At 34.9% G+C, this 27,632-nt stretch overlaps 1 long non-coding RNA gene across 1 annotated transcript in view; it reads left to right on the forward strand.

Annotated features, from left to right (window-relative positions):
* LOC113266082 (uncharacterized) overlaps positions 1 to 27,632 on the forward strand; it is a 634,890-nt gene that overhangs the window by 453,773 nt on the left and 153,485 nt on the right. The window contains exon 10 of the long non-coding RNA XR_008957174.1: positions 23,239 to 23,434. This is a non-coding gene — a long non-coding RNA (uncharacterized LOC113266082). The remainder of the gene's footprint in view (positions 1 to 23,238; positions 23,435 to 27,632) is intronic.

A 27,632-nucleotide genomic window follows, 5' to 3' on the forward strand; every position in this document is an offset into this window, starting at 1 on the left:
CCCACTCCCCCTGCTTGTGTTCCCTCTCTCGCTGGCTGTCTCTTTCTGTCAAATAAATAAATAAAATCTTTAAAAAAAATGAAAAGGCATCCTAAGGAATGTGAGAAAATATTTTCAAATCATTTATCTGATAAGGGATTAATATCCAAATTATATAAAACTCCTACAACTCAATAGCAAAAAAACTAAACATTCCAGTTAAGAAAGGGTAGAGGAACTGAATAGACATTTTTTCAAAGAAGACCTACAAATGGCCAACAAGTACGTGAAAAGGTGCTCAAATCAGTAAACCAGATGAGGGATCAGATACATTCCTCAGACCATTTTTGAAAAATACAGTGTGCTTCCTTGGACCTTCCTCTGACTATAACAGTACACATCTCTGCCACATGAAAAATGCACTCACCCTCTCTCTCAAGGCTCTCCAGATTTTCAAACCATTACAGCCTTATGTTTGGGGTCTAGGATCTCATTATCTAAATCAAGTGTATGTGGAAATAAGGAACTTCAGGTGTGGTTCCTTGATCACGCTTTTCAGTTAATTCCTTTTTATCTGAAGATGTGGGAACTAACGAGACAAATTGTCTATTCTATACCACTCAAATACAACGGTGGGACAAACTTAACATATAATGGTGCAGGAAGCATAACCATTACATACCTTCTCATTATTCTTGGCTCTGACTTCCAGGCTATTTTGCCCTCTAAGTCTTCCTTCCTTTTCAGGAGAAAACCTATGTGTTGGAGCTGAGTAGTTTCCTCAGTCTGCTCTCTCTTCACAAAAGTTGAGGGAAAAAAGATTTCTCTTCATTTAATGGTATCTGTCCAATCCAGACCAAACTGGTATTTTCCCCTCATGATATTATCTTTAAAATTCTGTGGTCTTCCTGTGAATGTTAGTGGGATTCAGTTTATTAGACAAAACCTATACCTACAAATCTCATTGAGATCATCCCTTCTTTTAAGTTTACCCGAGGATATCCTTAAGATTCTTATAAACACCTCTCTCTCTTTTTTAATTTGTAAACAGCTTTATTTGTAGTTTATTTTCATTATTGCATTATTGATTTTTCCTTCCATACCAAGTATGTGAAAGGAAGCATTTTATGTAAGTTTCAGGTTCTAAAGTAAGGAAGTGGGGGTGCCTGGGTGGCTCAGTCAGTTAAGTGTCTGCCTTCAGCTTGGGTCATGATCCTGGAGTCCCAGGATCAAGCCCTGTGTCAGGCTCTGCCCCTCCCACTCCCTCCCCTGCTCATGTTCTCTCTCTCTCTCAAATAAAATAATTTTTAAAAAATAAATTAAGGAAGTACAATTAACTATTATATATAATTTTGTCATAATATATTATATATGTTATAATTGTATGTCTATATAATATATGATGATTATAATGATAATATATAATATAATTATATGTATAAATCATAATGTATGCCAACAAATGTATTGTCATACTCTTAATTTTTGCTAATCTGGTAGATGTGAATGGTGTCTCGTAGTAGTTATATTCTCTGTTCAATGATGGTTTTGAGTGTCGTTCTCTATATTTTTTCTTATAATCTGCATATGTGTGCCTTTTATGTGTTTCTTATGTATTATTGATCTTTTTGTAATTGGCAGATAGGAATTTTTAAATACATATTTTGTATGTTAATTCTTTGTCAGAGTAAGTGTGACAGATATCTTATTGAGCTATCTTTTCATTTTCTTGATATGTTCTTGATATATACAATTAAATAATTCCAATTCCAGTTTAATCTAATCTAGTTTGTACTTCTGACATTTAAAAAAAAAATTTCCCTGCCGAAACACTTAAAGATATTGTCACATTGTGTCTTCTCAAGGTTTTAAAATCTTATTCCTTACACTGTCCAATTTAACTGATGGAAATAAATTTTTAAAAAATATAATGCTAGGAAAGTATGGTAGTTAATTTCATGCATTAACCTGATGGGCTAAGGGATCCTTAGATAGCTGGTAAAACAATATTTCTGGATATGTTTGTGAATGTTTTTCTGGAAGATACTAGCGTTTGATTCCATAGACTAAGTAAAGAGATACGTCCTTACCAATGTGGTGGGCATCATCCAATCCACTGAGGGCACTGATGGAAGAAAAAGGTGAAAGGACACATTTGCAGAACATTGCTCTTTTCTTGCCATTGGTCATTGAAGACCCTGGTTCTAGAGCCTTTGGACTCTGGGACTTAAAACAGTAGCCCCATGGTTCTCAGTCCTTTGTACTTGGACTGAATTATATATTGGCTTTTCTGGTTCTCCAGCCTGCAGACAACAACCATGCAAGCACATTTCTGTAATAAATCTCTTCTTATATATATATCTGTATGTATCCTATTGGTTTTGTTTCTCTGAAGTCAGTTTCTTTGACTAATACAGAAAGCACGCATATTCAGTTTTGTTTTTTTTTTTCTTCCAGCTGTTCTTGAAAAGAATCCATAGAAGAGTTTTGACTACAGTATTTTTCTATATATTCATTAGATTAACTTGTTAAACTGTATCATTCTAATCATCTGTAAATTTACAGATTAGTTGATTGATTAATCTATTAATTGCTAAAATAGGTTAAAATGTGTCTCTCTCAAGGTAAATTTCTAAATTTATACTTTAAGTTTGGTTAGTTTTTTGCTTTATATATTTTGAACTTAGGTTATTAAATACAGTGTTAAATTTGTTATGTCTTTCAAGTGAATTTAACTTTTCGCCTTAATTTTACATACTATAGAAGGCACTTCTCCCTATATGTTTTGTTTTTTCTTATCCTAACTCAGGACTATAATTATTACTTCTTTGCAGATGACTTCCCTTATCTGTATTCTAAATTGTAACCTCTTCCCAGAAATATATTGCTGCATTTCCAACAACTTGCTAGATATTTTCACTAGTATATTCCATTAGAATGTACAGTCTGTACATTCAAGTACAGTCTGTCCCCAAATTAAATAACCATGTTCCTTCTTAAACCTACTCCTCTTTCTATTTTATCTCTTTCAATAGTGTCCTTTTGTGTAAGACACTCACGCTTATAACATGACCTTTTCACTCTGTCTTGTATTTGTATTTGCGATTTAGTTGTTAAGTGCTATTGATTCTACCTCTACAGCATAATTGTGATCAGTACATACACTCTGCATCAACAGTTGAAGGTCCTCAATACTTTCTCCTTGATCATTGCAAATCAACCTCATTTCCCTACTTCCAGCATCAACTCCACCTGTGTTTTTTATACGTTAGCTTGCAGATCAAACTTTCTGAACAAATATTTATATCATATAATGTCTCTTTAAAAAGAACTTAATAGCATAGTGATTAAATATATGGCTTTGGAATCTGATGGTCTTCTTGTACTAGAGGTCTTCTGTTTGTTTCCTGGTCTATTCAGATCCATTCTGTGTTCATTTCCACCTTGCTTTAGCCTGCAACAAGGGGCTGAAGTGTCATGCACTGTCATATTCCTCCTGCTCTTTAGCTTCTTTTAGATTGTTTTTTCACCCTGTCTTGTCCTTGCAGTCTTGGGTTGACTGTGTTCTACTGCCAAAAGCCAAAGCTCCCATCAGTGTGGTCTTCTTGCAGTGCCCTCCTTCCAGTTTCTGGTAATAGTTTCTTTCCTGTATGCCTTCAGATATAGGGATAGAACTATCTCTCCCTCCATCCTATCACTAGGGCACTGCACTATCCCAAGTAGTTTGCCTACATGGTATCTTTATAGATAATCCCTCCATTAAACTCTTGTGTATTATGCTGACTTTATTATACCATCTTTTTCCTGATTGGAAATTATCTTTCATCCTGGCCTCGCCACTTACTACTGGATAAATTTGGGGAATTTATTTAATGTTTTTGAGTCTTATTTCGTCATCTGGAATATGGACTAAGTAATTATCTAGAAAAGTTATAGTGTCATATATAATAATAATATATTATTTATAAAATAAAATAGAAAATCTTTAGCTTTTAGTTAAAGATATGTCAGAGGGAAAGGAAAGGCAAAAAATATTCTCCTTTTCAGTATAATAGGCAGATAATGCTGGGACACACACTACAGAGATATATAGAAGCCCTCCAGTGGAATTGAGCCATAGTTGTCCACAATGAAAACCAACTCAATAAAGGACTCTTAAACTGGCTCTTCCTCTTTGCCTGTTTTTGCTATTCAGTCTTTCCACTCCTCTATATTTGATTGTTTTCCCAAAGAAACACTTTGTATGTGAACCCTTACTTCAGGCTCTTTTTTCAAGGGAATCCCAAGCCAACACAAAATTACTGGGGTTAATTTTTGGGTAATGTAGTCAAAAGATTTTTTGGTTGTAAGGTAAAGATCAAGCTCTGGTCACTAACGCGTTGTGTCTGAGAATTGTGGAAGCTAATATTTTACTCTTCTGCAAAAAGCATTTCTTGTTCCTTAAACTTTTATCACCAACATTTTATCAACATTTATTACCAACTTTTGGGACTGGGAGAAAATAAAAACTATACGTCTATATGTAGTGGTATTGACTCTGTGGTAAAGGTAAAGGTAGTAAAGATATAAAACTCAGTGTGTAACATTACCAGGTAAATGATGGAATATTTTGGTATTGGCAGTTAATGTTTAATTTTGTTGACATAAATATAGTTGTTTCATTTGGAAATATCTAATTTGTGGTGGTATCAAGCCAGTTTTATATGATGTCATTTATTATGTGGCACAAATTTTCCATTACTGTATGAATTTTTATATACACTAAAAGGCAGAGTGCTCTAAATCACAGCAAAAAGTCCATAATAAAATGTTACTCTTTTTGGAATTTATATCTTATTTTTGCTAGTTTTGACTGGATTATAGTCTAATATGCGTTCAATGTAATTTAACAAATATTTACAGAGTGACAGTACAGTGTAACTGGATGCCTATACTTCAACAATTCTTTATCCCTGAGCTCAGTATCTGGTTTATGAAGACTGAGCATCTGATTTAAAAATAACATTGAATATAGGAAAAGCATAAAGCTTGAACAGATCAGGTCCCGATTTTCTTAAAGTCTGTTAATGTAATAACAAGAGAGTATCAGTGTTATACAGCAAAAGATAGATAAACAACAGATAAATAAATAAATATTTTTAAATATGTCAGACCTCAGTGACTTACATTTCCCTTCTAAAGCCTAATGGTATAAAACACTCTGGAATCCAACAGTGTGGCAAATATCCTATTCTGCGCACACTGTATTTCTCACCAAGCTACCGATGCACCTCCATAAACAATTAGACAGTCAGTGAGAAGCTATGTTTATTTACTCACTTATAGCTGTTTCTAGTGCACCTTTGTCATAGCTTCTTTGCTGATTCAATAGCAATTCTGATTGAAAACAATCAGTAATCTTTCCTACTACTCTTGAGAATGGTCATTACCTCTGGAGAAGGAGAGAGGAAAATATGATGATTGGGAGAAGAATAATTGAGTAGTATCTATAATATTTATTTTGTTAAAAATATGAAGCAAATATAGTAAAAGTTAATAATTAACAACTTAGCATTGGGTTTTTAGGGGTAAAAATTAGGATATAAGCTAATTTTTATGTGGCACATGGATCCTGAATACAGAAGCTAAAAAAACAGTATGAAGCTTATTTTCACTGTACTACATGGTAGTATAGAGGTAGGCAGTTCTGCTTCACAAACAAGATCAAGAGATAATCTGGCTTTCTTATGTTTTAAGCTCTACCATTCAAATGGGTGTTTGCCTAAATTGGATTGTTGGAACTGGCACATCAGCAGTGCTTCCATCTCTAGCATAGGAGAAGGCAAATAAGCAATAGAAAGCAGGCAATTTTCTTTTAGGGAAACTAAGAGGACATTGTACATATCACCATTTTAAAAGATTTATTTATTAGAGAGAGAGAGAGAGAGAGAGAAAGACAGAGAGAGCACAAGTGTGAGGGGCAGAGGGAGAAGGAGAGAGAATGTCAAGCAGATTCCACACTGAGTGTGGAGCCCAGCTCGGAGCTCAGTCTCTCAACCCCGAGTTCACGACCTGAGCTGAAACCAAGAGTCAGATGCTTAACCCACTGGACTCCCTAGGCACCCCTGTACATATCACTTTTACTCATATTCTACTTGCAAAGACTAAGTCCTTGTCCACATGCAGTACAAGGAGATTATCAAATATGATCTTTAGTTGGGCAGCTATATGTGTACTGCTAAAGCTCTGAGAATAGGACTTAGTTTCTATTATAAAAAGAAAGGTCAGAATGAAATCTAGGGGGAAATTAGTTATTCCCGTAATGCATGCCAATTACATTATGTATTGTTAAACTGTGTTATATGTTAAACATTTCTGTTTTTCTTAAGTTTGAAATTTAAAACTTGATAAATAGTTTGTTAATCATTTAAGGATCTGAATTAATTTAGTAAGAACATATCTTGCCATCTAATATACTTCGTGGTTGTTGCTTTTCATTATTAAAGTGATAGAAGGGGTGAACAGTTTAGACATAATATATCTGAATTTCTGTAAGGCATTAAACAATATATTTAAAATATTATGGGATACTGCAGACCAAATGAATTACAGATTGGCATATTAAGAGTTAATTAATCACCATTCCCAAGTATATTATTAATAGATCATAGTGAATCTAGAGGGCAGTTATCGATGGTATCTTACAGAGTTTCATCTTGAATTATTCAATAAATGTTGCAGAGGTGAAAATGAGGTGGGGAGAGAAAAGTGAACTGATAGCTATTATGGGTCTTCTGGGTAGGCACTGCTGAAATTTAAATGTGGAATGTAACCTATTACATGTATAATTTATTAAATTTTATTAAAAGCAGACAAATGTTATCACAGTTTTACAGGTAAAAGTGATTATGTAACTGTCATGAAAGTTAAGTTTACTGTATCTATGGAAGAGAAAGTTTAGGATAGCCAAAATATTGAATGTGTAGTCAGAATTAGGAACTAAAAGTAGCATATGAATTTATATAGATTTTGAGATATTGATTGTGTTAAAAATGTATACATTTTAAAACAGTTGATAACTCAGTCGATAGTCAGTTGTAGTTGCCAAAAACAACAGAAGCTATTGCAAATGTTATCTGTAGAATCTTTGATACTATCCAGAACATGGGGGTTAACATCCGTGTAATATTCTGTTTTACTCCCGTAGTTTGGCCTATTGCATTCAGTTTGAGAGTCTGCGTATTAAGAGACATTTTAACTGCCTGTAATGTGTCTGGACTAAAGGGATCAGAATCAAGGGATATTTGGAAATTACGCTGTATGTAGAATGATAGGACCAAGAATGTTAAATGTGTAAAATATTGTCTTAAAAATTTGAAGGATTTTCCTGGAAAATATGCACTATATTATTTATATCCTGTGTCACTTGGATATCAAAATTAAACCCATTGGTTTATAGGTAAGCAGATAATGACTCATGTAAGGAAAACATTTCTAACAACTTTACAGTTATGGTTGTTCAGAAGTGTAAAGTTACTTCCTGTTGAGAAAAGAGTCCTTTTTTTTTTTTTTGTATTTTAATGTTTTTTTTTTTTTATTATGTTAGTCACCATACAGTACATCCCTGGTTTCTGATGTAAAGTTTGAGGATTCATTAGTTGCGTATAACACCCAGTGCACCATGCAAAACGTGCCCTCCTTACTACCCATCACCAGTCTATCCCATCCCCCACCCCTCTCCCCTCTGAAGCCCTCAGTTTGTTTCTCATAGTCCATAGTCTCTCATGTTTCATTCCCCCTCCTGATTACCCCTCCTTTCTTTATCCCTTTCTTCCCCTACCGATCTTCCTAGTTCTTATGTTCCATAGATGAGAGAAATCATATGATAATTGTCTTTCTCTGCTTGACTTATTTCACTTAGCATTATCTCCTCCAGTGCCGTCCATGTTGCAGCAAGTGTTGAGAACTCGTTCTTTCTGATAGCTGAGTAATATTCCATTGTATATTTCTTATAGAGAATAGATCCCTCTCTAAAGTGTATCTGAATTTACTGATAGGTGGAAAAGGTAGTAGGTGCGTATCCTTTTAACTTCAAATCATAGGAAATAGTTCTATCCCATTCCATTTGTCTGTTATCTATCAGACACTGTTCATTGTTATCATGAAATAATAATGTATATATAATATATATGATATGTAATAAATATACATTCATCTTCTATGCAATTGTATCTTAGGTGATTTTGCAGAAGGGAAAATGGACCAAGAGAATTACAGGAAATACTATAGCATTTTTCCAGTAAAACTTGAAGACATGAAAGCAGAAGTTTTTTTCTGTTTTTTTTTTTTTTTTCTGAAAACATCTGATGTGGGAAGAATTCTCAGGCTCCCCATTCCATGGGTCTAAACTAGGGCATTTGTAAATGTCGGAAGGCATTTTTGGTTGCACAGTGAGCAAAAGATAGCAATAGAATTTATTGGGTAGGAGCCAGGGATGCTAGATATCCTTTTGAAACCCATTAAAAAACACTTTAGGGGATGTTCTCCCTTAGGAACTGACCTTTGTTTCACTTATTCAGGAAAAATAATAGTGATTAGTTTTGTTCCAGTTACATCTAGTGATAAGCAAACACATAGCCAATGCCCAGGACAGATGTAGTAAGGTGGAGAGGACTCGGGAGCAGAACATAAAACGCTTTGGCAGTGGCAGAGCTGGGCTTCTTCACATCCAGCAAAAAGTCTACTTTTTTTTCAAAGGCTTTGTGTTTTCTTAGGAAACTTTGGGAGGACTGAGAAATTTGTACTTTCAGGTGGTAATATGCTGCATCATCTCCTTATTTAATCATCTAGATTTCTGTATACTTTTCTTTAAAAAAAAATATAAGTCCCTTAATTATGTCTGCTTGTGTCTTTCTATTATCACACCAGTGTTTCTCAGGATAACCTGAATCACTCAGGAAAAGGACTAACTGAATCAATGTAGAGACATTTTAAAAATCAAAGTTTTCTTTGAATAGACAATCTGTGAAATGATCATTGAAATTATTAATTGAGTAAATACGAATTATTTATTCTATCTTATTGTTCGGTTGAATAGAGACCAGGGCTGAGACTCAGGAGAAATGTGTCCTATCAATATCAATTTGATCTCTAAAAAATTATCTTAATATGTTTTTGACTCTATCATATCATTGGAAGGTAGAGATAATAATTGTTACGTATTGTTTTTATGAAAATAAGACATTTTTAAATGCTATATAAAAGTAAGACTTTGTTATTAAAGACAGTTTTAGATTATTCAGAATAACAGATACTTGGTAGTTTTGCTTTCTCATTTCAAGATGCCAAATGTGGAACTAAATCTCCTTGGAATTATGGGATCATTTTATAATAATTTCAGATGTTGTAAAGAAAGACATATCTATGATAATGCACATAAGCTAGTCCAGTAAAAAAAACTAAAGAATGGATATTAAGCCCACTAACCTTGGGCTTTCTCCCCTCACAAGCAACACACACACAACAGAGCTTGTGACACTTCAAAATTCTCACTGAAATTCAGATTATAGTAGTAAATATAATAGAACAAACCACTGAAATCCATTCAGAGCACAGAAAAACAAATAAACAAAACACTAGGCTCCAGCATTGTCAGAACTGTACTGCTGAGTTAAGAAGTCAGGCAAGAAAATCAATTCTCTCTAACACATGAATTAAATGAATAAAAACTCAATATGAAGACAGAGGAAAAATAGCCCAGCATTCCTAAGCCAACCTCAAAATGCCCATTTAATGGGAGGAAGAAACAATATCCATCTGCATGGTTTTACTTATTTATTCAACTATTAATGACTAGAAATAGTATTAGGCATTTGAAATACAGAGGTACCTCCAATATGTGGCTTCTATTTTATTGGAAGTGCAAACATATGAGCAAATACAATGTGACGAAAGTTTTAATGAAGAATAAGGTGCATAGGAAACAATTTTAAGAGGCACCTAATCCAGATTGGGAGGGCTAGGGAAGGATTCTTGGAAGTGGTGACATCTGTGGAAAGCTGTGCCAGTTAAGAATGCATTAATCAGATGAAGTGGTGTAAGAGCTTAAGCACACAAAGTAGCAAGTGCACAAATGGGAGGTGAGAACCTTCGCTGGCTTGTAATGCAAAAAATGAAATAATTCAATATGGTTAAAGCATAGGATGGAAGCCAAGCAAGAAGTGAAGTTGGAGGTGACCATAGATCATGATGTGTGCATTTCTGAGTACTGTCAATGTGATGGAGAGTCAGGTATTTAAGGATCTTTGCAGGGAGTTGATGTTGTTAGATAAAGCATTGGTCACCATCTTGGTACAATTGATATGAGGATTTTCTAGGTATTATTGCATGCCAATCTTATTTTAATAAAAGTAACAGTAAATAGAGGAGTTGAAAGCTGTATTTTAGTACTCCCTATGTTTTGGTTAGGAATGTTATAAAGTTGGAAATCATGGTCTTCATATATACTGTACTGCTAATGAACCATGAGGTAATGGAAAATATGATACTTTGAATCACTAATTCTTTTTCCTAGACCATCTTACTGCCAGAAAAATTTGCAATTCCACTTGTAAAATGTGGAATGTAAAAAGAAGTCATAACTTCTTTCTTTCAATCCACAGAAGCAGTAGGATTAATATGACAGTTCTACATCTCAGAACTGACGGGCAGCTTGTTTACTTAGATGTAGAATATTGATAACCTTACAACTGGGTGGATGTTATTAAGTATACAAATATAACCTACTTCCCCTACCTACTATGTGGAATGCATGGGAAAGCTTATGCATGCCTCTTTTGGGACCATTTACAATAAGGATTTGCAAGTGTTGCTTTGGAAATCTGAATAAAAATTTCTGACCACTGTGTTTGCAACAAGATTTTTGTAGTTAGAGCTAATCATTGAAACTGCGTGGATACCTCAACTAAAAGAAATTATATTTAAGGATGGTATTTTAAAGTCTAGAAATAAACAACAAAAACAGTCTGTAAATTCACCTCAGCCTATGGAATTCCTGCAAGTCTGTTATTTTCTTTCACATCAAGACCTTTCCATGTGCTCATTGTGCCTGGCCCACCTGTCTTCGACCTGCTCTTTCCCCTACCTGCTTAATCACTCCAGGAAGCTTTGCTTATCCTCCAAGACATTGTCAGATGCCCTTTTCTTTGTCCCAGCCTTCTTATGGGACCTGGTTCTCCTCATTCTTTAGACAGCCCGTAAGAAGCTTGTACACCGTGAAAGAAAGGATAATCGGAACATGTTTAAAAATATTTGTAGAGTTGAATTGGATTAAGACATATATCTCTTCATAACCAAGAATTGCACAATACTTCTCCTTGCCATGTTATTTGTGAGAGACAAACCACAACTTGTCAATGTCAAAATCACATGATGAGATACTTCTTCCATACACTCTAATTACTGTTTTAGTAGTGTTAAGGAATATTTTGTGCTTTGAGAGAAAGATGCCACATGCAGTAAATCATGGTTAAGCAGAAAATTTAACGGAAATTATTTTAATTACAGGAATTCCTTGTTCTTCTTCCATCCCCAAATGATACACACATTATTTTTATTTAAAGCCTTATTACAAATGATGTGGAATTTTATCTGCCAACTTTTCTGGTCCAGTCTATATAGAATAGGAATGCTATCACTGTGGAATGAAGCATTCCTTGCGTGTTCACCACCTGGTAAATTTCATGGTCTGTACCTCAAAGATTGGGCTAAATCACACTGAACCCAAGACATACACCAAATCCTTCCTTGTAAGGGAGCATTATTGATTTTGCTGCCATTTTTTTTGTGTGCATATTAACTTTAGCTTATGTTATTCCCTACATCATTTTGAGTATTAATCTACAGTTTTTAAGTATATTTATTGCTATGCTATATAGATTTGATGCTCAAAATAATAGAAATACAGCTTGCCTGTCTTATAGAAGGAATTTAAAGATAGTGTCATAGTCATGTTTCAGAATCACTGATACCAACCACTTAAAGTAAACAGATGGTTTGCTGTCATAGCTCTTTGGATGTTAAAAGGTAAATTCCTCCTAAATTTGAGAACTATCTTTTCTTGGTCAGAAGAAGGGTATATCTAGGAACGTCTTTTGTGGAATAAAATAAATTATGTTTCCTCTTTAGAAAGGACCATTTTTGAATCAACTACAATCTGTTCTCCAGAACTTCCTGCCTAGAGTGTGCTGACATAGAATATAGAACATCTGCATAAATGTTATGTGAGATTTTCTGATCTCCCCATGTGATACTGACTTCTGTGTTTGCAAGCATTTTGGGGCAAGTTGAATATTTTTTCATGGAAATGTAGTTTATTTACAATCATCAGCACCAGTGCTGGGACATCTCATACCATCTTACAACCTTTGCATGTGTATTTTGCCTTTTTTTAAGAAATTCCAACTATTGGGATCCAGATTTTCCCATTGTACTACTTTTACCATGACTAGTTATTTACCTTAAAAATGGAATAAATGAAGAAAAGAAAGAAAGTATTTATGCCAAATCAAACCAGAGTATTTTGCAATCTTGAAGTCATATAAAAATTCCAGTAGGGATTTTGAGAACAAATTAATTATGGTTTTGTTTTGTTTTGTTTTGTTGCAGATGGTAGCTTAAAGATGTTTCTAGATAGAGACATCCCCCATGTATCCCCACCTTATTAGGAAGATTGCCCTAGTTACTTTGATATGTGGGAATTTGGGGAGCTTATCCATGGACAGATCAAATATTCTCTCCTGTAGTATTTCTTATATATACATGTGCTAACTGATGCAGTGCCTTATGTCAAAAGATAATAATACAGATTTAGAGCTCAGCAGATATATAATTTAAGTAAGCAATGAAATTTAGTATTTTTTAAGGAAAAGAGAATCATGCCTCTACCCAAAAACTAGTTCATCATGAAAAATGTGGGCTTTTTAACTTTACTCACATAAACAAATTTTATCATTCATAATAAAATATGCAGAAAATATATGATAAGAGCTGGCCCATTTTGAAAGAGCAATAAGTAACCTAACATTGTGCTATAAAAAAAAATGAGGACAGTTCATCAGGAAGAGGTACTTTCAGTGGCATATTGTAGAAAAACAAATAAACAAACTTGTTTTCTAAAGCTACTCCACATGCTACAGACTAATTTATTATTACATTACTATTTCCCTCTAAAATTTGAAATAGTGTGGTTGGAAAAGATTTTATACTTACCAGGAGTTCTAAATCCTTAAATTTTCAGTGCTTTGCATTTTCAATTCTTTATATACTAAAAGAAACAAAATGTTCCAGGCTCTCTCTTTATTTTTATTTCTGTTCAGAGATGCTGCAGAAACTGTCACAAAGAGGATTATCTAAACATGTGCTGAATTTAAAGCATGTATATGGATAAGGAGATATATGATTCAAGAGGAAAGAACAATACCTCCTGTATGAAAGTGCTTTTATCACTAAACTGGTTCCATGCAATCATTATTATGCAGATAAGTTGGAAGCAGCTAAATATTGTGAGCTTCTAGCACAACATAATTAAATAAACACATTGTCCTTTGTGTTTCCAGGAAAGTGGCTATAGAACTTGCAGCCTTTGGCAGTTCTCCAAGGCTGGTGGGCATCTGTGGCAGGGTATTTTTGTTCTCTGACAAATGAAAACTATAATTAACAAATGGTCTTACACTCCGAAGTGGGAGGGGGAGAAATATATGTTTCAGTGTGTATTAGTTCACATTAGTTCTTTGTTAAGTATTGATATGTTATCCCAACAATATTTTGTGAAATATCCCAGCTGTATAATGAGGTACATGTTTGCAATTGTCACACCATATCTTGGGATACAGCAAGAACACAGTACAAGGGTGTCTGGATCAAGGTCATTTACTTCACAAAGTGTGAAGTTAGATAAGAAGAGACGAAGGTGGAGCTGTGTTGGAAGCAGGAGGCAGGCTATAAAATAAGGAAAATTTTGTAGGGAAAGAGCAGTGATATGACCAAAAAGTGTATCAGTCCTCAGATAAGAGGAAAGAGAGAACATTTCAAATAATGACTAAGACCCCACATAAATACAAGGTTGTTTCTCCATGATTAATCTGAGGACTGAAACATAAATAAGTATAGCCCTGAATACATAGGAGTGATAAATCCCCCATCCACTTTTCAATCTTCTTACAAGTGGGGCCACTTGGCCGTTATTTAAAAGAGAGTTCCTCGATCTCAGTGATAATTGACTTTTTGGGCCAGATAATTCTTTGTTGTGAGGGGCTGCCCTGTGCATTGTAGGACGTTTAGTAGCATTTATGGGGTCTACCCATTAGGTGCAGTAGCACACCCCCTAGTTATGACAACAACAACAACAACAACAACAACAACAACAACACATCTGCAGAGATTGCTAAATGTTTCTGGAGGACAACTGGACTTCCAGTTGAGAACTGCTGATTTAGAGTTTCTACCTCAAATGTTACACATTTCCTAGAACAGAAAGGCTTAAGGGATTATATGCCTGCATTATTGGTTTTAGCATCAAATCATCCTTCCTCATAGACTAGTCTTGAGCCTGCATTCAACTTCATGAGAATCAGACTCCAAACTGTGCTTCACATTTTTTTAAGTGGATTTCTCCAGTATCCCTTCTGCCTGTGTCTCTATATTGTTAATTTGAAAATGATTCCACCATTCTAATAAACAGATCACGCCCTTACTCTTACCAGGGGTTGTTCTTTCTTTCCAGACATATAGTAGCTTTTTTCTCCCCTTGTACTCTACTATAATAATCACCATTTAAATATTCATGATAAGTGTTGCTGATAGAGCTGGCTTGTTCACCTAGGATCCAAAGTAGGACATGTATTCCACAGATATGATTATGGGTAGAGTTTTATGCTTTCTCCAATGAGAAAAACAGATTTATTGTCAAGGACCAAGTGAAGAATGAGAGCATCCACATCCAGCCTGGCCAAGGCAAAGTCATAAGGCACTCAAGGCAGAGATTGCATTAGAATGCCAATGCTTCCTTTTGGAATCAGAAATAAAATTATTGAACACATTTATTGAGATGGATGTGTTGGAAGTAGTTTTTCGTACAATTTCCTTGTGGTAACTTTTTGTTAGAAAGACTAGTGGAGAATCATATATATGTTACCACCATGATTCCTTAACAATATCATCTGTAATTATTCCTTCTGTTGTATCTTCTGAAAGAACACTTGCTGGCCAAAGTGGATTTTCAGAGCATTTGTTATCTAACTTGAATGAGAATGGGGACAAGAAGATGTTTGTTTTACATCTGTAGGATTCATAGATGTGTACTTTGTGTACAATATCCAGTAGACTTCAGAACAACCATTGATATCGTATTATTTCCCCTGTATGTTCTGTTCCTACTTCTCTTTCTGTTTTGCTCTCCACTGATGACCAAACTTTGTACTTAACCGAGAAATCAGAAATAATCAAACATGTACTTTTTTACCTTCCCATCACAAAACTTTGAACCTACCTGCATCTGCAGCCCCCTACATTGTCTGATTTACCCACTGTTACTTTGGATGAGGTATTCTTCTTCCAATTAAACATGTTGGGTGTGTCATGCATTCCACCTTCTAAAACTGTGACCTCTATAATTACCCACCTCTCTCCTATTCCTCTAGGGAGGTAAAGGCAACCTGAACTAAGGTTATTTGTGGGACCAGAAAGAGTACATGGATGAGAGATGTGGTGGAGTGACAATTGTGGCACATTTTCTAAACAAGCACAGAGATGCTATGGATTGGACCTAGGGAAATAAGAGAAGGAGCATTAATCTTATGATCTTTGGTTGATTCACACATACACATGCAAAATTACTTCCTATCTTTCCCAGGTAGAGAGAGCCATTGTGGCTTTCCCTGCTCTTATGAACTTTATAATGCATCCATGAATTCTTCAATGATGTTATTTCTAGAAGGATCCTTTTACTTTTTATGTCTCACCTTTGGCAGAAACTTTTTTACATTCTAGTTAAAATTGTGCTCTCTGTGGGATGTCTGGGTGGCTCAGTAAGTTAAGCATCTGCCTTCAGCTCAGGTCATGATCCCAGGGCTGCCTGCTCAGTGGGGAGCCTGCTTCTCCCTCTCCTGCTCCCCCCACAATCTCTTGATCTATTGTCTCTCTCTCTCAAATAAATAAATAACATCTTTAAAAGCAAAACTGTGCACTATGCATAAGGGTGATTCATATATACTTCGATAATGGAATTGCAGTGTTTTCTCTTTGTGATGGTGGAGGTTTTACTTTCTTCCACTATATTACCAAAATAACTGTGAGGGCCTTAGAGGGAGAAATACAAAAAAGAAATCTAAAATGATGATTGTGATTAAATTTCACATGTTCCAGTGATTATTAATTCTTCCAATATATAGTTTGATAACATTCCTTTCCCCATTGAGTTATAGTATCAAAATATTCGATTGTTTTTCATTTTTCTAATTTTAAAAAAAATTTTAAAGATATTTTTTATTTATTTGAGAGAGAGAGAGAGAGAGCACATGTGAGCGGGGTGAGGGGCAGAGGCAGAAGCAGGCTCTCCACTGAATAGGTAGCCCAATGTGGGGTTTGATCCCGGGACTCTGGAATCATGACCTGAGCCAAAGGCAGCCACTTAAAGGACTCAGCCACCCAGGCTCCCTGTTTTTTTGTTTTTCTAAAGCTTTTTTGTTTATGATAAAATTCACTTACCTGTACATAGCTTTTATTTAAGAAATTGAAAGTGTTATATCTGATATTAATCTACTAGGTTCTTCTCGGAAATTGATAACCATGATCTCTATTCCAATTTGAAACATATAAGCAGAATTTAAATCTGTTGGTTTCCACCAGTAGTCAATATCTATTGATTTAACAATCTTGAACATACAGTATTGCTTCTACACAAATGCTGATACACACATACAATTTCTATAAATTCTTATAAACTGTCACAAAATGACAGGATTTGTAAGGTAAATCCCGTGAGATCACCTCTTTATAAATATAATGAGTTGTGTTTATACACTTCTTTTTGTATCAGCTGTTCATCATAGACTTGGAAGAGGGCAGTGAAAAAGGACCAATGAAAGGTGCAAGGGAGGCAAGCCAATAATACTGCAGTAAGTTAGCAGAGTAAAACAAATCTTAAAAATTTAGTATGTACTCCTATTTGACTGATCTCTGTGGTTGAATGAGCATATATCAATTTCTTGGAACAGTATTAGTTTCAAATTGTGTGTCATTTTCCCCATGAGCACACTTAAATTATTAGTTGAAGGTTTGATTTAGAACATATTGCTACTCTATTTCAAATGAACTCAGACTCAAATTTTTAAAGTTTCTATAATCAAATGTATTCTGAATCTATGTTCTAAAACAAGTAGAGGTAAATACTTGAATAGAGATGCCAAAGTGTGGTGAGTGCACTAACTTTCTTACATTTCCTTATAATATCCATGGATACTATTCTCAATGAAACCTGGATATAAAAATGTGAATAATTCTCTTTGTAAAAATCATAGACATAAGTGAGATGATTTGAGATTACCAAAATTATTGAAGAAACAGCATTAGCCTTTAGGTTTGTGTGGAGATAATCACATCATGGCTAGCAAAGTTTTCTAGGTCTTGTACTGTGTCTTAACTGTTCATCTAAGCTTTTCATTTATTCCTCACCTCTATGTTGAATAAAATTTACATATATATGTATATATAGTATATAATATGTATAAAATTTACATATATATTTACATATATATATATATATATATATATATATATATATATATATGAACAAACTATTGAGGTCCTGAATTGTCCCAGTTTTTAAAAATTAATTTTAATTCCTCTTTGAAAGATTTACAGTAATAAAATAATCATTGTAAAACTATATTTTGTCTTAAATTTTGGCTCTTGGTTTTACACAGAAACTTCCTGGAATAAGTGCTCTCTAAAACCAAAATTTATAGGTGCCTGGGTGGCTCAGTCGATTACGCATCTGCCTGTGGCTCAGGTCATGATCCCAGGGTCCTGGGATCGAGTCCCACATCGGGCTCCCTGCTCAGCGGGGAGTCTGCTTCTCCCTCTACCCTTCCCCCTGCTTGTGATCTCTCTCTCTCTCTCAAATAAATAAATAAAATCCTTAAAAAAATAAAAATTAAAACACAAATTCCTTGAAAGTTTCTTTATACAATGAATTATACCAGTAATTTCAAATCATACCATAACCAAAATTTTTCAGTAATAAAATATCCAGATTAGTTATAACTGCATAAGATTCTGCTGTAATAATATGTTGCATTACATACTTTAAAGATGTACTTATTAAAATAGATCAAAATTGAATTTTTGTATTTCTTTTGCAGCTACTAAGAGGCCTAATGACTGTGGCTCTTAGTATTATTGTTAAGCAGAGTAATTTCTTAGACCCCCAATTTCACATATAAAAAGAATCAAGAACAGAAATCCTATTCATTTCCATTCTCTCAGTCTTCCTGTTAAAATAGCATGAATTTTTCTTACAGTTTTCCAAGAAGGATTATCAGGTACACGTATTGGTCCAGCAAAACAATAAAACAGGCATTAGCATGAAGCAGTGACCTGGCAATTAGAAGATACAGATTTTGTTTCTGCCTTCATCACTTGTTCATTTTGTCACTTGACCATTACTCCTTCTCTGTGAGCCTAGGCTTTTATGCCTACAAAATATCTTGTGTAGTGCAATAGATCTAGGGAATGCTCAGGAAATATTAAAAGATGGTAAATGGTAATGGTAAAACTGCCTCTTACCTCTTGACTACAGAGTGTGCTTTGTGACTGAATAAACAAAAGGCTTTGAAATTGGGGATGGACTTTTTTTTTTTTCCTAGCAGTAGTCAGTGCATTATTCTCTGCTTAATTATGAGTTGGACATAGAGGAAAATATACAGAGAGACAGTGGACATCTAGATCTTTCTTCGATGTGCTTACTAAAAGCAGTTCTTCATTCTCTTCTGCTGTTTCCTGCCCTGCTTAAAGATTTATGGAAAATAGCAGATATGAAGTTAAATAAATTGTAACTTTTCTGGTACTGTAAGGTTATTCTAAAGTTGCCGTTCTCTAAGAATAATGTTCTTTGAACTTTTGAATGACTTTAATTTCCTTTCCCTCAGATGTGTGCCTTATATCTTTCATGAGTGGTTTTATTTGTTTGTTTGTTTGTTTGTTTACTTGGGGCATTACTCTTTGGAACACACAAAATAGTATTGAAAATGGGCTGAAAAGGATAATGCATGTATGAACTAAGTTCATACTTGTTGAATATGATTGGCTTTTTCAGATGTAAGATCATTTCAAAGGTGGGTTGGTAGGCAAGCCCCTAAACTTACTTGCACCTCTCTAAAATTCTAGCTACATTTTAAAATAACTGTACTTACTTTAAAATTTGAAAATATTTAAATCTCTATTAAATTAGCCATCTGTAGAATTTTCTTTTAAATGGTTCTGTTATTTTGTTGTTTTATGTGAAGCAGTTGTTTCAGCCTTACTTTATATTCTCAGGTTATCAAGATATAATGGGTTTCATCCTTTTATTTTATCTCAATTCTTACCTTTTTATAAGAATTTATTATTTTTACAACAATAGGGGAGAGCCATTCTTTGTCAAAATGCAGCTCTCTGATATTTATTGAAATAAACATGTATTTCTCATAGCATTTCTCAGAATCTAAGAAAAGAATTGCTATCACTCTGGCTGTTTTTTTCATTTTTGTTTGTGTTCAATTATGTTCACTTTGTTTTTGGCATATGATATGTTTTTGCATTTTAAAATCAGTTTTATGTTTCTTTATTGACTGATAATGCTTGTACACAAAAACAGAACATTGCAAAAATATTCAGCAGACAATGAAAAGGTCTGAAAGTCTTCCTGGAAAGTCAATAGTTGGAATTCAAAAATAGTTAGATCCTGCATATAACAGGCATTTTCCTATTTCTACTATCCCTGAGAGGAGATTTCATTTTATATGCATAGAACAAAGTCTATTGTATGTATTAAACCAACTTTATGACAACAGGGAATCTTTGTGGGTCTGAAAAATCAATGAAATATTTATAAGAAAAAATAGCTACTGAGAACATGCAGTCCCCGGTCATCATCCCGTGTAATAGGTGATGGCTTCAGCCATTTTCGAGTTACAAAATACAATTTATTACTATAAAATCTTCCTCATCACAAATCTGAGCTCTTTCCAAATTGATACAAGTTATTGCCCTGCAAGGAGGTAATGCCCATTCTCCACTCAGAGCTCAAATAGTTAATGTTCAGCACTTGGGACCAATTTGGCTGACATGAAAGAGCCCCTGGAGCAGTAATGGCTGTTTTCTGGTGATCTGTATATCACTGCACTTAAGTTCTAGAATGCCCAGAGTGCTTCCACATGTGGATATATTTTGTTACTGGGCTTAATGCATCCACTTGAATATTTAGATGAATCACTTTTCTGTCTTACAAATTTGTTTTCTGAATATCAAGCACTTAAAAATAATGCTGATAAATAGGCAATGGATACATTTTTTTTTCCTGCTTGATCAGTTTTTTTTTTTTTTTCTTATCCTGAAACCACTAAGATCTGTATAAATCTTCACATCCATTTTGAACTGGAGCAGGTATAGATCAATATGAAATATGTAGACAAAAATGGACAAACTGACTTTGGTTTTACCTGGCTGGGTTTGCACAGCTGTCATGTGTAGCCATGCAGCTTGGGCATTGTATAACTTTAGAGAGCCCTGGTCACCTGGTCTCTGTCTGGATAGTACACAATTGGCACAACAATATGTGGGGACATTGACACAGATAGATTCAAAGCAAGTAAAGAGTTTGATTAAACAATTATTATAAAATTGTGTAACATTTTTGTGGCTGGTTACCTGAGTACATCAGACCCTTGCCTGATCTGAATTGCTTTCTTTTCTTAATGGCCTTTGATCTTAGACTATAAAAACCAGTATAAGAGTTCCTATAGTTCAGACTTCTTACTATCTAGGAATAAACTAACACTCTTATCATCCAGGGACTGAACTAAGTAAGCCACATAGCTAGTTAGTGGTTGTCAAACCTAGATATAAAATCCAAGTCTATAGACTTCCTTTCCAGTGATCTGTTTTCAAAATCTTTACCTTATTAATGTGTTGAGAGCGACCTCTCACCTGAAGATTATGAAACACAACACAGGGAAGTGACCTTACAATAATAGAATCCTGATTTTAGTCTCTCTTCAAGTCCATTCTACTATAGGGATTCCACAGTTTTGATCTTGGCTTGTTAACCTCATTAGCACTGATTCTCAACACCTGTGCCTTGGTTAGTTGGGGACCTAGGGTGTATGACTTCTTTGTACCAGAGCCCACAACCAATCATCATTTCTCTTGTGACCTGATAGAATATGAATAGCCAGAAATAGTGAATCTAGAATCAGTTATGGATCTTGAACAGGTTATAAAAATTTTGTGTATGATATATATATTATATATTAATTTTGTGTAATACATATGTATATATGCAACAGAGGTTTTGGACAATAGGCAAAGGCATGGCAAAATAATTTATTTATTTATTTTTTTTCCTAGTGAGGCTGATGGGGTTTTGTTTACTTTCCTAATGAGATGCTGATTTACATGTTTTGGAGAACCACTTATTCTCTGTTCTCTGTGCATGGTTTCAGCCTTGCAAATCTGAATTGGAGGCATGCATGAGTCCAGAGCAGATGTGTGCAACTGGGCAAACCATTTTGCCATTGCTCTTCCTTGGAATGATAATCCACATGCCGGGATTTCAAATGAGTTTAATACACATTTTCTTGATTAATGGAAAATGGCAGAGTGTAGGAGACTGAAACAGTTCGTGCTTTGCTTGATTAATTAATAAGGGACTCTCTTTTCCCAGCTTCAACTCATTATGCTAATGAAGTGTCATCAATTAAGGCTTTCCCTTGATTATGGAATCTGTCAGGTAGCGCTCAGTGAAAATGCTGCATTCCTTTGCTGTCTGGGTGGAATTGCCATTACAGCCCTCTATGAACTGCTCCTACCATTAGCTGCTGTTTGTTCTCTTTTCTCATTATTGTGTCTTTTTCTTGACCTTAAGCAAGATGATTATGGAAAGCTTGGAATAAACTGGAAAATGTTATCTCTGGGAATATGGGTCAAGAAAATGTGGTAACAGAAAGATACACACCATTCTTCATTCAGAACCCATTTGTAATTAACGATACAGTAAAAAATGAATCAAAAGAATACAGTGAACTTTCTGAAGTAAGTCTTTGACATTAGATTAGATAAGCAGTTCTGAAATAAATGGTCATTAACAATTTCTCACCCTACTATTCAAATTAAATTTTGAGAGGAAGGGTTTTTCCTAAGGGAAATACTCTGAGAACAAAAGAGTATGTATTTAAATGTTTTACTTTATTCACGTGAAGTTCTAATTTGTTTACAAATACTACTTGGATTTGGATCCAAGGTGAATAAGGTGACATAATGTAAAAATAATATAATATAACCAAATACAGCCTCTAGATTAAGTTTAGGAAACATTTTTATGTGTCTTAGTGGCCCTTGCTCTTCACTGAAGATGAGGCTTTTGGTATGGATGAATTCTATCCACTCATGTTGCCAGATCTACTCATTAGGGAACACCTTACTTTAAGATAGTACCCATTAATGGGAGACTGTTAAGCCATCCATTAAAGGTTGTAAGTAATGGAATACCTGAGTAATGCACTTAAAATCACCTATCCCATCTCGGTTTTGGTAACGCACATCTTAGGGGAGCAACATTAATGCATTTGTTTAATTTTCTCATTTCATTTAACCTAAAGTTAAAAAAAAAGTAGTTTTATAATTTTATGGAATATCTCTGGCTTTAGGGGCAAAAAATTTTAAACCAGTGGTGTCATCTGTTTAATTAATCCGTCAATGTCTCTGTTTCCCTAACTGTAGAATGAAGAGATAATGTTCATTCATGGGTACTTTTCTAGAGATTTTGGGAATAAATGGGAAAGAAAATGGGATACTTTACTACTTGCTTTTAGGGAACACATTTATATTCTAGTGCTGTGAGTTTTAAAATTAGAGGAAGACATTTGATAGAGTTTATTGCTGAGTGTATTGAAGCTTAGTTACCTCTATCAGTTATACTAAAGTTTAATTCTCTTTTCAGAGAGCACTCTTTTTCTCTGCTTTCAGGAATAATGTTTCCAGTTCAGTGGAACTCTAGGTGTGCTGTCTTCAGGTCACATCTTTAACTCTCTCGTGGGTCCCAAACCTATGACAGTGCTGAGGAAAGACTGATTCATAAAGTGAATGGAGTGTGCTGCTGAGCGGAGGCAGTATTGACTGCCTCAACGAGGAATCCCTGCATTATCTTCTCAGAAGGATTCTGGTAAGAAATAGATCTAAATCTAAGGATGGACAAGTGGGAGGTTGGTATTCAGCAGAACTCAGGACTCACATTGTAGCAGTGCTACTCCTGTGGAGCACTAGCCCCCAGGAGCAGATTCTCCACGTGTGGCCCCGCACAAGGGCCATCCTCATGGCCAGGATTCAGTTTGATCGTCATACTGCATTTGCATATATGGTTTGGAGAAATGGTCAAATAACTTTTAAAACAGAAACTAGTGGAAGATCAAATTTCCCAGGTAAAGAAAAATTGGTGTTAGATGTTAAACCCAAGCCACGGTGTGTGCATTCGTTGTCATTTTAATCTTCTATTCATTGTGTTTTGTTTTGATATCAAAGTCATGATTATTGACTAGGTAGGATGAGATGGGCCAAAAGATATCTTTTAGAATACATTACTCTCTGTAAGCTTCTTCTTTTTAACAATAAGACTTTACTTTCATTGTAAAGAAACAACTTAATTTCAACTTTTCAACAAAGGGATATGTTCATGCTGTCATTAAATTTGAAGTTGTTTATGACACTGCAATGTTGATTGAGTGAGAGAAATAGAAAAATATCATAGGTTTGAGGATATGAGATATGACTGTCATTCATAACTGAAGTCATGCTGGGTATATAACATAATCTCATTGTGTCTTGCCTGGTTTGAAATACACACTAAAATGTGTATAGAGAGGAATGCCATATTTATGAATTTTAATTACTTCTAGCAAAATAGCCTTCAGGGCCTGAGTATATATGAAGTTCGCAGAGCAACAGATAAACAAACGTATTTTTTCAGTTGGACAATGCTATGTGTTTAGTCAATAATCAACAGTTAACCAAAAGGCAATAGGCTATAATCAGTTTAATGTATTGTAAGAAAGCACTTTACTTGGGGTACCAATGGGTCATTTGTTGCTCTAATAAAATTTGTTCTTCGTAGGAATTGACCATTATGTGAGACACAGGATAGAGAAGTAGTTAAATATGTAAACCCTGGAGCCAAACAGCTGGGGGAATGAATCCTAGGTCTCTCCTCTTTACTAGCTGTGTAAACATGAGCAGTCTCTTCAACCTTCCCATTCTTCATTTTCCTCTTCCATAATAGAAATATGTACCCTGTTCAGTTGTGTGGATTAAATGAGTTAATAGATGCAAAGCTGCTAGAATTATGTTGGCACAGATCAAATGGTATAAAAGTATTTGCTTTTTAATATAGGGCAATATATTATACTGGCAATTTTGACTGAATTTTAGGATCAGATAGATGGATGTTTATATTCTATCATTGTAAGTAGCTTTATTATTTTATTTTTTGTTTTTGGATCTTGGGTAAGTACTGAAACTATTGAGCCTCAATTTTCTCATCTGTAAAACAGGCACAGTGATAGGATTTACCATATGTTTCATAAAGATTGAACAAGCTCTGTTAATCACTGCTTAATAAGTATAATCATTAGCTTTCATTTTTATGTACACATGGAATACTGTTGCCACACTAATAGAGTTTATTGTCCTTGACCACATTCAGGATATATTAAAATCCCTTTGTTTCAGATGTATAAGCTAGAAAGAGGTGTAATGTAGTACACTCCAGATTCAATATTAAATATGTACTATTTAGCATTTATTTTGCAGTCCAGTGTTCTTCTCCCTTGCCACAACAAACTCCTGAATTATATCAGGAAAACAAATATGATAACCCTAACAGAAATGAATTATGTAGACACAGAAAATCCTTCCTACTGTTAAAAGATATTGGTTTTCTTAAAAAGGAAAGTAATATTTGCGTTGTGACTGGCATAATTGTATCTAAGCCACAGAGTGATCAGAAATTACAGCTTTATTGAAACTTGAAAGTTTACCTTCTGCCTTTTTTTCCCTTTGTCTAGATGCACAATACTCTTGAAATAAAATGTAAAATCTCACAGCCTAATAATAATTTCATCATCACTGATATCAAAACGTATAAGCAAAGAGACAGTGACCAAAGTATATATCTATATTCCTTCAAGGAACTGAAGGAAGAAGTCTTTCCTTTCAAATTATAAAATGTAGATTATGAATGTCTATAAATTCAGTGGTTACTGTTGTGCTCTCCGTTCAACACATTTTACTTTTACTTTTCTTTAACCTTAATAATTTTATATTTTTATACATATTTGATTCCTCATGAGTTATGCAATCACTTTGAGAAATTCAGAAATGAGGTGAAGACTACCTGCTCACCTGCTCTTTTTTTTTTTTTTTTTCTGGGTGCAAAACTAAGGCTCTTTTCTTCATTTCCTTTGCGGATTGCTGTGAATGTAACCAAGTATCCTCTGGAAAAATGTGAGGAAAGTGATACGCACATTTCTGGGTCCATCTTATAAAAATTACCCATGAGCACTGCTTTATACTTCTTCCCCTTTCTTCTGCCCTAAATAGAAACTCCTAGAGTGCCCCTACACTACCCCCAGGATTGGTCATTTCCTAGGCATGTCCCAAGACAGTTTGCATGAGAGTGATACTATTTCAAAGTATTACATGTTTAGCTCCATTTTCTATAGCCCAGCTCACCTTAACGAGTAGGAAAATGATAATATCGAAATGGAGTGCTGCTGTAAAAAATTAAAATGTATTATAACATGAAATTTTGCTCTAACAACAAAAAACAAATGGAGGTCGTGGTAGATGGTGAGAAAAAATGGATACAGCAAGTGACAAAGTGGAATCGGGGGCTATGTGGTAGCAAAACATCTTGAAAACTCTCACTTGTTATTATTTGGAAGGTAGAACAAATACCTTCTGGACCCATAGCTCTAGGGTAAGTGATGAGAAAAAACTAGAAAGTTTATAAATGTGTGACTGTTCTTTGCTACACTGAGCCATGTGTTATGAGAAAGAGCTGAGCTCAGGCAAGAATTAGGTGTTTTTAAACAGAGATTGAAGGGAATAGCGAAAGCTAGATTAAAAGCATCGTAGGGTTTGAAAATGCAACTTCTCTGAACCCTGAACAATAAGAGATGAAACTGAAGAAAGCTCTGAGAACCAAAGGCACATTAAGACAGTATAATCAAAGGGCTTCAGCTCGTGCAAAAATCAACTTGAGAGGGGCCGTCTTCTCATGCACCCCTACTGTTTCAGATGACCTTAAAGCAATATTGGTGAAAGAGAGAGAGACAGAATCAGAGAGAGAGAGAGAGAAATGGAGGAAGAGGAAGAACAAAGAAATAAAGCCAACTTAATAGAACTGACTTAAAAATTATGGCGAGAAAAACTTTGGCATCATTTACTGGAACATGGAAATGACTGGAACATGGAACTTATCAGAAGCATATACATTTTTAATGGAATTATATTGTCTCAGAAACCACAAGCCCATAAAATTATTAACAATTTGGGAATTTCAGTGATACAGATATGGGGATTTTAGCATTATTCTTTCAACTTTTCTGTAAGTCTGATGTTATATTAAAAACTTAGAAAGAAGCCTTCATCTCCCTGTAAGGGGGGCAAGGTAGAACGTGATCATCACATCCAGTCAATGCCAGGAATTTCACCAGCAGGGAAATAGTTGTCCAAACTGTGGAATTTCCAGGTAATATATACTCCACCCCACCTACTTCGATGTAGCCACTGAAGACAACAAGGAGGGGCTTCTCGAAGGGCAGAGCCAAGAGCCACAGGATACACTGAAGAAGAAGAAGAAGAAATAAATAATAAATAAATAAATAACCTTCTCTAGGTCTCTGGGAAGGGGCTTTCCACAGTGCCTACCTTGTAGGATTTTATCCTGCCATAAACTAGGAACTGTGATGTATTTCTCATTTTTTCCCTTTCTTAAACAGGAGTTTTCATACAACAGTTTTGCTCTAATGTTGAGTGTGAAGGGACTCATAACTTCTCTCTCAATTCATAGGTCATTAGAGTACAAGGAACCAAATTCAAACTTAATAGACTTTGGGCAGACTTTCCTAACTAGTGGGTAATTAGGTTGTCTCACTTAGGCAAGAGTAAATATACACGGGTGGAAGAACCAACTTGGGTTGTGGCTGTTTGCAGGCCTCCAAGAAAACATGTTCTTTCTCCTAAACTATATCTTCCAGCTTCTCCTTCAGACAGATATGTGCATGCGCCTATATTCACTTCTGTGAATACCCCTCACCCCCACCCCCACCCCATCTGTTAAAAGTACTCCTCTGTGCTCATTTCCC

Source organism: Ursus arctos, unplaced genomic scaffold (assembly GCF_023065955.2).
Source record: "Ursus arctos isolate Adak ecotype North America unplaced genomic scaffold, UrsArc2.0 scaffold_37, whole genome shotgun sequence".
NCBI lineage: Eukaryota > Metazoa > Chordata > Mammalia > Carnivora > Ursidae > Ursus > Ursus arctos.